The sequence below is a fragment of the Schistocerca gregaria genome, unplaced genomic scaffold (genome assembly GCF_023897955.1).
Source record: "Schistocerca gregaria isolate iqSchGreg1 unplaced genomic scaffold, iqSchGreg1.2 ptg000356l, whole genome shotgun sequence".
Classification (NCBI taxonomy): domain Eukaryota; kingdom Metazoa; phylum Arthropoda; class Insecta; order Orthoptera; family Acrididae; genus Schistocerca; species Schistocerca gregaria.
In genome coordinates this window covers 272,314-285,684 of record NW_026061815.1, presented here as the reverse complement: position 1 = coordinate 285,684, position 13,371 = coordinate 272,314, and positions in this window count along the sequence as shown.

Sequence of the window (13,371 nt, the reverse complement as noted above, 5' to 3'; positions counted from 1 at the left end):
TAGGACCTTAAGATTCTGCATGAAAGGAGGACTAGCAGCCGAGTTGCACGGGAGAATGTGAAAAGTGTTCATATGTATTAAAAACCTGAGAAATCGGTCCGTTTTCGTCATTTGTTATCGAATCGACTTATATCCAGATCGTCACATTGGCCGCTCTTCTCTCTGAAACACTTGTACTTATCGTCTGCAAAGCTATGTCGCGTGCTGCGGTATGTGGAAACACTAAAATCACCATAGTAGAACACAGATGAACCTTCTAAGTTGCTGTAATAGCCAGTAAGAAGTAGTACAATTAAAGTTTTAGGTATCGGTTATTGACTATTTACCCTTCTTTGGTGCCTTGGACACGAGCTAGGACCTTAAGATTCTGCATGAAAGGAGGACCAGCAGCCGAGTTGCAAGGGAGAATGTGAAAAGTGTTCATATGTAGTAAAACCCTGAGAAATCGGTCCGTTTTCGTCTTTTGTTATCGAATCGTCTTAAAGCCAGATCGTCACATTAGCCGCTCTTCACTCTGAAACGGTTGTACTTATCGATTGCAAAGCTATGTCGCGTGCTGCGGTATGCGGAGACACTAAAAGCACCATAGTAGAACACAGATGAAGCTTCTAAGTTGATGTAATAGCCAGTAAGAAGTAGTACAATTCAAGTTTTAGGTATCGATTATTGACATTTAGCTAGCTTTGGTGCCTTGGACATGAGCTAGGACCTTATGATTCTGCATGAAAGGAGGACTAGCAGCCGAGTTGCACGGGAGAATGTGAAAAGTGTTCATATGTAGCAAAAACCTGAGAAATCCGTCCGTTTTCGTCATTTGTTATCGAATCTACTTAAAGCAAGATCGTCACATTGGCCGCTCTTCTCTCTGAAACGGTTGTACTTATCCTCTACAAAGCTACGTCGCGAGCTGCGATATGCGGAGACACTAAAATCACCATAGTAGAACACAGATGAAGCTTCTAAGTTGATGTAATAGCCAGTAAGAAGTAGTACAATTAAAGTTTTAGGTATCGGTTATTGACTTTTTACCCTTCTTTGGTGCCTTGGACACGAGCTAGGAACTTAAGATTTTGCATGAGGGAGGACTATTAGCCGAGTTGCACGGGAGAATGTGAAAAGTGTTCATATGTAGTAAAAACCTGAGAAATCCATCCGTTTTCGTCATTTGTTATCGAATCGACTTAAAGCCAGATCGTCACAATGGCCGCTCTTCTCTCTGAAACGGTTGTACTTATCGTCTGCAAAACTATGTCGCGTGCTGCGGTATGCGGAGAAACTAAAAGCACCGAAGTAGAACACAGATGTAGCTTCTACGTTGACGTAATACCCAGGAAAAAATAGTACAATTCAAGTTTTAGGTATTGATTATTGACTTTTTAGCTGGCTTTGGTGCCTTGGACATGAGCTAGGACCTTAAGATTCTGCATGAAAGGAGGACTAGCAGCCGAGTTGCACGGGAGAATGTGAAAAGTGTTCATATGTAGTAAAAACCTGAGAAATCCGTCCGTTTTCGTCATTTGTTATCGAACCGACTTAAAGCCAGATCGTCACATTGGCCGCTCTTCTCTCTGAAACGGTTGTACTTATCGTCTACAAAGCTATGTCGCGTGCTGCGATATGCGGAGACACTAAAAGCACCATAGTAGAACACAAATGATGCTTCTAAGTTGATGTAATAGCCAGTAAGAAGTAGTCCAATTCAAGATTTAGGTATCGATTATTGACTTTTTAGCTGGCTTTGGTGCCTTGGACATGAGCTAGGACCTTATGATTCTGCATGAAACGAGGACTAGCGGCCGCGTTGCACGGGAGAATGTGAAAAGTGTTCATATGTAGTAAAAACCTGAGAAATCCGTCCATTTTCGTCATTTGTTATCGAATCGACTTAAAGCCAGATCGTCACATTGGCCGCTCTTCTCTCTGAAACGGTTGTACTTATCGTCTGCAAAACTATGTCGCGTGCTGCGGTATGCGGAGAAACTAAAAGCACCGTAGTAGAACACAGATGAAGCTTCTAAGTTGATGTAATAGCCAGGAAGAAGTAGTACAATTCAAGTTTTAGGTATTGATTATTGACTTTTTAGCTGGCTTTGGTGCCTTGGACATGAGCTAGGACCTTAAGATTCTGCATGAAAGGAGGACCAGCAGCCGAGTTGCAAGGGAGAATGTGAAAAGTGTTCATATGTAGTAAAAACCTGAGAAATCGGTCCGTTTTCGTCATTTGTTATCGAATCGACTTAAAGCCAGATCGTCACATTGGCCGCTCTTCTCTCTGAAACACTTGTACTTATCGTCTGCAAAGCTATGTCGCGTGCTGCGGTATGCGGAAACACTAAAATCACCATAGTAGAACACAGATGAACCTCCTAAGTTGCTGTAATAGCCAGTAAGAAGTAATACCATTCAAGTTTTAGGTATCGATTATTAACTTTTTAGCTGGCTTTGGTGCCTTGGACATGAGCTAGGACTTTCAGATTCTGCATAAAAGGAGGACTAGCAGCCCAGTTGCACGGGAGAATGTGAAAAGTGTTCATATGTATTAAAAACCTTAGACATCCGTCCGTTTTCGTCATTTGTTATCGAATCGACTTAAAGCCAGATCGTCACATTGGCCGCCCTTCTCTCTGAAACGGTTGTACTTATCGATTGCAAAGCTATGTCACGTGCTGCGGTATGCGGAGACACTAAAAGCACCATAGTAGAACACAGATGAAGCTTCTAAGTTGATGTAATAGCCAGTAAGAAGTAGTACAATTTAAGTTTTAGGTATCGATTATTGACTTCTTACCCTTCTTTGGTGCCTTGGACACGAGCTAGGAACTTAAGATTTCGCATGAGGGAGGACTAGCAGCCGAGTTGCACGGGAGAATGTGAAAAGTGTTCATATGTAGTAAAAACCTGAGAAATTCGTCCGTTTTCGTCATTTGTTATCGAATCTACTTAAAGCCAGATCGTCACATTGGCCGCTCTTCTCTCTGAAACGGTTGTACTTATCGTCTACAAAGCTATGTCGCGTGCTGCGATATGCGGAGACATTAAAAGCACCATAGTAGAACACAAATGATGCATCTAAGTTGATGTAATAGCCAGTAAGAAGTAGTCCAATTCAAGATTTAGGTATCGATTATTGACTTTTTAGCTGGCTTTGGTGCCTTGGACATAAGCTAGGACCTTATTATTCTGCATGAAACGAGGACTATCGGCCGCGTTGCACGGGAGTATGTGAAAAGTATTCATATGTAGTAAAAACCTGAGACATCCGTCCGTTTTCGTCATTTGTTATCGAATCGACTTAAAGCCAGATCGTCAAATCGGCCGCTCTTCTCTCTGAAACGCTTGTACTTATCGTCTGCAATGCTATGTCGCAAGCTGCGGTTAGCGGAGGCACTAAAAGCACCATAGTAGAACACAGATGAAGCTTCTAAGTTGATGTAATAGCCAGTAAGAAGTAGTACAATTCAAGTTTTAGGTATCGATTATTGACTTTTTAGCTAGCTTTGGTGCCTTGGACATGAGCTAGGACCTTAAGATTCTGCATGAAAGGAGGACTAGCAGCCGAGTTGCACGGGAGAATGTGAAAAGTGTTCATAAGTAGTAAAAACCTGAGAAATTCCTTCGTTTTCGTCATTTGTTTTCTAATCGACTTAAAGCCAGATCGTCACATTGGCCGCTCTTCTCTCTGAAACGCTTGTACTTATCGTCTGCAAAGCTATGTCGCATGCTGCGGTATGCTGAGACACTACAAGCAGCATAGTAGAACACAGGTGAAGCTTCTAAGTTGATGTAATAGCCAGTAAGAAGTAGTACAATTCAAGTTTTAGGTATTGATTATTGACTTTTTAGCTGGCTTTGGTTCCTTTTACATGAGCTAGGACCTTAAGATTCTGCATGAAAGGAGGACTAGCAGCCGAGTTGCACGGGAGAATGTGAAAAGTGTTCATATGTAGTAAAAACCTAAGAAATTCGTCCGTTTTCGTCATTTGTTATCGAATCGACTTAAAGCCAGATCGTCACATTGGCCGCTCTTCTCTCTGAAACGGTTGTACTTATCGTCTGCAAAGCTATGTCGCATGCTGCGGTATACGGAGACAATAAAAGCACCATAGTAGAACACAGATGAAGCTTCTAATTTGACGTAATAGCCAGGAAGAAGTAGTACAATTCATGTTTTAGGTATCAACTATTGACTTTTTAGGTGGCTTTGGTGCCTTGGACATGAGCTAGGACCTTAACATTCTACATGAAAGGAGGACTAGCAGCCGATTTGCATGGGAGAATGTGAAAAGTGTTCATATGTAGTAAAAACCCGAGAAATCCGTCCGTTTTCGTCATTTTTTATCGAATCTACTTAAAGCAAGATCGTCACATTGGCCGCTCTTCTCTCTGAAACGGTTGTACTTATCCTCTACAAAGCTACGTCGCGAGCTGCGATATGCGGAGACACTAAAATCACCATAGTAGAACACAGATGAAGCTTCTAAGTTGATGTAATAGCCAGTAAGAAGTAGTACAATTAAAGTTTTAGGTATCGGTTATTGACTTTTTACCCTTCTTTGGTGCCTTGGACACGAGCTAGGAACTTAAGATTTTGCATGAGGGAGGACTATTAGCCGAGTTGCACGGGAGAATGTGAAAAGTGTTTATATGTAGTAAAAACCTGAGAAATCCATCCGTTTTCGTCATTTGTTATCGAATCGACTTAAAGCCAGATCGTCACAATGGCCGCTCTTCTCTCTGAAACGGTTGTACTTATCGTCTGCAAAACTATGTCGCGTGCTGCGGTATGCGGAGAAACTAAAAGCACCGTAGTAGAACACAGATGTAGCTTCTACGTTGACGTAATAGCCAGGAAAAAATAGTACAATTCAAGTTTTAGGTATTGATTATTGACTTTTTAGCTGGCTTTGGTGCCTTGGACATGAGCTAGGACCTTAAGATTCTGCATGAAAGGAGGACTAGCAGCCGAGTTGCACGGGAGAATGTGAAAAGTGTTCATATGTAGTAAAAACCTGAGAAATCCGTCCGTTTTCGTCATTTGTTATCGAACCGACTTAAAGCCAGATCGTCACATTGGCCGCTCTTCTCTCTGAAACGGTTGTACTTATCGTCTACAAAGCTATGTCGCGTGCTGCGATATGCGGAGACACTAAAAGCACCATAGTAGAACACAAATGATGCTTCTAAGTTGATGTAATAGCCAGTAAGAAGTAGTCCAATTCAAGATTTAGGTATCGATTATTGACTTTTTAGCTGGCTTTGGTGCCTTGGACATGAGCTAGGACCTTATGATTCTGCATGAAACGAGGACTAGCGGCCGCGTTGCACGGGAGAATGTGAAAAGTGTTCATATGTAGTAAAAACCTGAGAAATCCGTCCATTTTCGTCATTTGTTATCGAATCGACTTAAAGCCAGATCGTCACATTGGCCGCTCTTCTCTCTGAAACGGTTGTACTTATCGTCTGCAAAACTATGTCGCGTGCTGCGGTATGCGGAGAAACTAAAAGCACCGTAGTAGAACACAGATGAAGCTTCTAAGTTGATGTAATAGCCAGGAAGAAGTAGTACAATTCAAGTTTTAGGTATTGATTATTGACTTTTTAGCTGGCTTTGGTGCCTTGGACATGAGCTAGGACCTTAAGATTCTGCATGAAAGGAGGACCAGCAGCCGAGTTGCAAGGGAGAATGTGAAAAGTGTTCATATGTAGTAAAAACCTGAGAAATCGGTCCGTTTTCGTCATTTGTTATCGAATCGACTTAAAGCCAGATCGTCACATTGGCCGCTCTTCTCTCTGAAACACTTGTACTTATCGTCTGCAAAGCTATGTCGCGTGCTGCGGTATGCGGAAACACTAAAATCACCATAGTAGAACACAGATGAACCTCCTAAGTTGCTGTAATAGCCAGTAAGAAGTAATACCATTCAAGTTTTAGGTATCGATTATTAACTTTTTAGCTGGCTTTGGTGCCTTGGACATGAGCTAGGACTTTCAGATTCTGCATAAAAGGAGGACTAGCAGCCCAGTTGCACGGGAGAATGTGAAAAGTGTTCATATGTATTAAAAACCTTAGACATCCGTCCGTTTTCGTCATTTGTTATCGAATCGACTTAAAGCCAGATCGTCACATTGGCCGCCCTTCTCTCTGAAACGGTTGTACTTATCGATTGCAAAGCTATGTCACGTGCTGCGGTATGCGGAGACACTAAAAGCACCATAGTAGAACACAGATGAAGCTTCTAAGTTGATGTAATAGCCAGTAAGAAGTAGTACAATTTAAGTTTTAGGTATCGATTATTGACTTCTTATCCTTCTTTGGTGCCTTGGACACGAGCTAGGAACTTAAGATTTCGCATGAGGGAGGACTAGCAGCCGAGTTGCACGGGAGAATGTGAAAAGTGTTCATATGTAGTAAAAACCTGAGAAATTCGTCCGTTTTCGTCATTTGTTATCGAATCGACTTAAAGCCAGATCGTCACATTGGCCGCTCTTCTCTCTGAAACGGTTGTACTTATCGTCTACAAAGCTATGTCGCGTGCTGCGATATGCGGAGACACTAAAAGAACCATAGTAGAACACAAATGATGCTTCTAAGTTGATGTAATAGCCAGTAAGAAGTAGTCCAATTCAAGATTTAGGTATCGATTATTGACTTTTTAGCTGGCTTTGGTGCCTTGGACATGAGCTAGGAACTTATGATTCTGCATGAAACGAGGACTAGCGGCCGCGTTGCACGGGAGTATGTGAAAAGTGTTCATATGTAGTAAAAACCTGAGAAATCCGTCGATTTTCGTCATTTGTTATCGAATCGACTTAAAGCCAGATCGTCACATTGGCCGCTCTTCTCTCTGAAACGGTTGTACTTATCGTCTGCAAAACTATGTCGCGTGCTGCGGTATGCGGAGAAACTAAAAGCACCGTAGTAGAACACAGATGAAGCTTCTAAGTTGATGTAATAGCCAGGAAGAAGTAGTACAAATCAAGTTTTAGGTATTGATTATTGACTTTTTAGCTGGCTTTGGTGCCTTGGACATGAGCTAGGACCTTAAGATTCTGCATGAAAGGAGGACTAGCAGGCGAGTTGCAAGGGAGAATGTGAAAAGTGTTCATATGTAGTAAAAACCTGAGAAATCGGTCCGTTTTCGTCATTTGTTATCGAATCGACTTAAAGCCAGATCGTCACATTGGCCGCTCTTCTCTCTGAAACACTTGTACTTATCGTCTGCAAAGCTATGTCGCGTGCTGCGGTATGCGGAAACACTAAAATCACCATAGTAGAACACAGATGAACCTTCTAAGTTGATGTAATAGCCAGTAAGAAGTAGTACAATTCAAGTTTTAGGTATCAACTATTGACTTTTTAGCTGGCTTTGGTGCCTTGGACATGAGCTAGGACCTTAAGATTCTGCATGAAAGGAGGACTAGCAGGCGAGTTGCAAGGGAGAATGTGAAAAGTGTTCATATGTAGTAAAAACCTGAGAAATCGGTCCGTTTTCGTCATTTGTTATCGAATCGACTTAAAGCCAGATCGTCACATTGGCCGCTCTTCTCTCTGAAACACTTGTACTTATCGTCTGCAAAGCTATGTCGTGTTCTGCGGTATGCGGAGGCTCTAAAAGCACCATAGTAGAACACAGATGAAACTTCTAAGTTGCTGTAATAGCCAGTAAGAAGTAATACCATTCAAGTTTTAGGTATCGTTTATTGACTTTTTAGCTGGCTTTGGTGCCTTGGACATGAGCTAGGACTTTAAGATTCTGCATAAAAGGAGGACTAGCAGCCCAGTTGCACGGGAGAATGTGAAAAGTGTTCATATGTATTAAAAACCTGAGACATCCGTCCGTTTTCGTCATTTGTTATCGAATCGACTTAAAGCCAGATCGTCACATTGGCCGCTCTTCTCTCTGAAACGGTTGTACTTATCGTCTGCAAAGCTATGTTGCGTGCTGCGGTATGCGGAGACACTAAAAGCACCATAGTAGAACACAGATGAAGCATCTACGTTGATGTAATAGCCAGTAAGAAGAAGTACAATTCAAGTTTTAGGTATTGATTATTGACTTTTTATCTGGCTTTGGTGCCTTGGACATGAGCTAGGACCTTAAGATTCTGCATGAAAGGAGGACTAGCAGCCGAGTTGCAAGGAAGAATGTGAAAAGTGTTCATATGTAGTAAAAACCTGAGAAATCGGTCAGTTTTCGTCATTTGTTATCGAATCGACTTAAAGCCAGATCGTCACATTGGCCGCTCTTCTCTCTGAAACACTTGTACTTATCGTCTGCAAAGCTATGTCGCGTGCTGCGGTATGCGGAGACACTAAAAGCACCATAGTAGAACACAGATGAACCTTCTAAGTTGATGTAATAGCCAGTAAGAAGTAGTACAATTAAAGTTTTAGGTATCGATTATTGACTTTTTAGCTGGCTTTGGTGCCTTGGACATGAGCTAGGACCTTAAGATTCTGCATAAAAGAAGGACTAGCAGCCCAGTTGCACGGGAGAATGTGAAAAGTGTTCATATGTATTAAAAACCTGAGACATCCGTCCGTTTTCGTCATTTGTTATCGAATCGACTTAACGTCAGATCGTCACATTGGCCGCTCTTCTATCTGAAACGCTTGTACTTATCGTCTGCAAAGCTATGTCGCGTGCTGCGGTATGCGGAGACACTACAATCAGCATAGTAGAACACAGATGAAGCTTCTAAGTTGATTTAATAGCCAGTAAGATGTAGTACAATTGAAGTTTTAGGTATCGATTATTGACTTTTTAGCTGGCTTTGGTGCCTTGGACATGAGCTAGGACCTTATGATTCTGCATGAAACGAGGACTAGCGGCCGCGTTGCACGGGAGTATGTGAAAAGTGTTCATATGTAGTAAAAACCTGAGAAATCGGTCCGTTTTCGTCATTTGTTATCGAATCGACTTAAAGCCAGATCGTCACATTGGCCGCTCTTCTCTCTGAAACGCTTGTACTTATCGTCTGCAAAGCTATGTCGCGTCCTGCGGTATGCGGAGACACTAAAATCACCATAGTAGAACACAGATGAAGCTTCTAAGTTGATGTAATAGCCAGTAAGAAGTAGTACAATTGAAGTTTTAGGAATCGATTATTGACTTTTTAGCTGGCTTTGGTGCCTTGAACATGAGCTAGGACCTTAAGATTCTGCATGAAAGGTGGACTAGCAGCCGAGTTGCAGGGGAGAATGTAAAAAGTGTTCATATGAAGTTAAAACCTGAGAAATCCGTCCGTTTTCGTCATTTGTTATCGAATCGACTTAAAGCCAGATCGTCACATTGGCCGCTCTACTCTCGGAAACGGTTGTACTTATCGTCTGCAAAGCTATGTCGCTTGTTGCCGTAGGCGGAAACAGAAAAGCACCATAGTAGAACACAGATGAAGCTTCTAAGTTGATGTAATAGCCAGTAAGAAGTAGTACAATTCTAGTTTTAGGTATCGATTATTGACTTTTTAGCTGGCTTTGGTGCCTTGGACATGAGCTAGTACCTTAAGATTCTGCATGAAAGGAGGACTAGCAGCCGAGTTGCACGGGAGAATGTGAAAAGTGTTCATATGTAGTAAAAACCTTAGAAATCCATCCGTTTTCGTCATTTGTTATCGAATCGACTTAAAGCCAGATCGTCACATTGGCCGCTCTTCTCTCTGAAACGGTTGTACTTATCATCTGCAAAGCTATGTCGCGTGCTGCGGTATGTGGAGACACTAAAAGCACCATAGTAGAACACAGATGAAGCATCTAAGTTGATGTAATAGGAAGTAAGAAGTAATCCAATTCAAGTTTTAGGTATCGATTATTGACTTTTTAGCTGGCTTTGGTGCCTTGGACATGAGCTAGGACCTTAAGATTCTGCATGAAAGGAGGACTAGCAGCCGAGTTGCACGGGAGAATGTGAAAAGTGTTGATATGTAATAAAAACCTGAGAAATCCGTCCGTTTTCGTCATTTGTTATCGAATCGACTTAACGTCAGATCGTCACATTGGCCGCACTTCTCTCTGAAACGGTTGTACTTATCGTCTACAAAGCTATGTCACGTGCTGCGGTATGTGGAGACACTAAAAGCACCATATGAGATCACAGATGAAGCTTCTAAGTTGATGTAATAGCCAGTAAGAAGTAGTACAATTCATGTTTTAGGTATCGATTATTGACTTTTTAGCTGGCTTTGGTGCCTTGGACATGAGCTAGGACCTTAACATTCTGCAAGAAAAGGAGGACTAGCAGCCGATTTGCATGGGAGAATGTGAAAAGTGTTCATATGTAGTAAAAACCCGAGAAATCCGTCCGTTTTCGTCATTTGTTATCGAATCGTCTTAAAGCCAGATCGTCACATTAGCCGCTCTTCACTCTGAAACGGTTGTACTTATCGATTGCAAAGCTATGTCGCGTGCTGCGGATGCGGAGACACTAAAAGCACCATAGTAGAACACAGATGAAGCTTCTAAGTTGATGTAATAGCCAGTAAGAAGTAGTACAATTCAAGTTTTAGGTATCGATTATTGACATTTAGCTAGCATTGGTGCCTTGGACATGAGCAAGGACCTTATGATTCTGCATGAAAATAGGACTAGCAGCCGAGTTGCACGGGAGAATGTAAAAAGTGTTCATATGTAGTAAAAACCTGAGAAATCCGTCCGTTTTCGTCATTTGTTATCGAATCTACTTAAAGCAAGATCGTCACATTGGCCGCTCTTCTCTCTGAAACGGTTGTACTTATCGTCTACAAAGCTATGTCGCGTGCTGCGATATGCGGAGACACTAAACGCACCATAGTAGAACACAAATGATGCTTCTAAGTTGATGTAATAGCCAGTAAGAAGTAGTCCAATTCAAGATTTAGGTATCGATTATTGACTTTTTAGCTGGCTTTGGTGCCTTGGACATGAGCTAGGACCTTAAGATTCTGCATGAAAGGAGGACCAGCAGCCGAGTTGCAAGGGAGAATGTGAAAAGTGTTCATATGTAGTAAAAACCTGAGAAATCGGTCCGTTTTCGTCATTTGTTATCGAATCGACTTAAAGCCAGATCGTCACATTGGCCGCTCTTCTCTCTGAAACACTTGTACTTATCGTCTGCAAAGCTATGTCGCGTGCTGCGGTATGCGGAAACACTAAAATCACCATAGTAGAACACAGATGAACCTCCTAAGTTGCTGTAATAGCCAGTAAGAAGTAATACCATTCAAGTTTTAGGTATCGATTATTAACTTTTTAGCTGGCTTTGGTGCCTTGGACATGAGCTAGGACTATCAGATTCTGCATAAAAGGAGGACTAGCAGCCCAGTTGCACGGGAGAATGTGAAAAGTGTTCATATGTATTAAAAACCTTAGACATCCGTCCGTTTTCGTCATTTCTTATCGAATCGACTTAAAGCCAGATCGTCACATTGGCGGCCCTTCTCTCTGAAACGGTTGTACTTATCGATTGCAAAGCTATGTCACGTGCTGCGGTATGCGGAGACACTAAAAGCAGCATAGTAGAACACAGATGAAGCTTCTAAGTTGATGTAATGGCTAGTAAGAAGTAGTACAATTAAAGTTTTAGGTATCGATTATTGACTTCTTACCCTTCTTTGGTGCCGTGGACACGAGCTAGGAACTTAAGATTTTGCATGAGGGAGGACTAGCAGCCAAGTTGCACGGGAGAATGTGAAAAGTGTTCATATGTAGTAAAAACCTGAGAAATTCGTCCGTTTTCGTCATTTGTTATCGAATCGACTTAAAGCCAGATCGTCACATTGGCCGCTCTTCTCTCTGAAACGGTTGTACTTATCGTGTACAAAGCTATGTCGCGTGCTGCGATATGCGGAGACATTAAAAGCACCATAGTAGAACACAATTGATGCTTCTAAGTTGATGTAATAGCCAGTAGGAAGTAGTCCAATTCAAGATTTAGGTATCGATTATTGACTTTTTAGCTGGCTTTGGTGCCTTGGACATAAGCTAGGACCTTATTATTCTGCATGAAACGAGGACTAGCGGCCGCGTTGCACGGGAGTATGTGAAAAGTATTCATATGTAGTAAAAACCTGAGACATCCGTCCGTTTTCGTCATTTGTTATCGAATCTACTTAAAACCAGATCGTCAAATTGGCCGCTCTTCTCTCTGAAACGCTTGTACTTATCGTCTGCAATGCTATGTCGCAAGCTGCGGTTAGCGGAGACAATAAAAGCACCATAGTAGAACACAGATGAAGCTTCTAAGTTGATGTAATAGCCAGTAAGAAGTAGTACAATTCAAGTTTTAGGTATCGATTATTGACTTTTTAGCAAGCTTTGGTGCCTTGGACATGAGCTAGGACCTTAAGATTCTGCATGAAAGGAGGACTAGCAGCCGAGTTGCACGGGAGAATGTGAAAAGTGTTCATAAGTAGTAAAAACCTGAGAAATTCGTTCGTTTTCGTCATTTGTTTTCTAATCGACTTAAAGCCAGATCGTCACATTGGCCGCTCTTCTCTCTGAAACGCTTGTACTTATCGTCTGCAAAGCTATGTCGCATGCTGCGGTATGCTGAGACACGACAAGCAGCATAGTAGAACACAGGTGAAGCTTCTAAGTTGATGTAATAGCCAGTAAGAAGTAGTACAATTCAAGTTTTAGGTATTGATTATTGACTTTTTAGCTGGCTTTGGTTCCTTGGACATGAGCTAGGACCTTAAGATTCTGCATGAAAGGAGGACTAGCAGCCGAGTTGCACGGGAGAATGTGAAAAGTGTTCATATGTAGTAAAAACCTAAGAAATTCGTCCGTTTTCGTCATTTGTTATCGAATCGACTTAAAGCCAGATCGTCACATTGGCCGCTCTTCTCTCTGAAACGGTTGTACTTATCGTCTGCAAAGCTATGTCGCATGCTGCGGTATGCGGAGACAATAAAAGCACCATAGTAGAACACAGATGAAGCTTCTAATTTGACGTAATAGCCAGTAAGAAGTAGTACAATTCAAGTTTTAGGTATCAACTATTGACTTTTTAGCTGGCTTTGGTGCCTTGGACATGAGCTAGGACCTTAACATTCTGCATGAAAGGAGGACTAGCAGCCGAGTTGCACGGGAGAATGTGAAAAGTGTTCATATGTAGTAAAAACCTGAGAAATCCGTCCGTTTTCGTCATTTGTTATCGAATCGACTTAAAGCCAGATCGTCACAATGGCCGCTCTTCTCTCTGAAACGGTTGTACTTATCGTCTTCAAAACTATGTCGCGTGCTGCGGTATGCGGAGAAACTAAAAGCACCGTAGTAGAACACAGATGAAGCTTCTAAGTTGATGTAATAGCCAGGAAGAAGTAGTACAATTCAAGTTTTAGGTATTGATTATTGACTTTTTAGCTGGCTTTGGTGCCTTGGACATGAGCTAG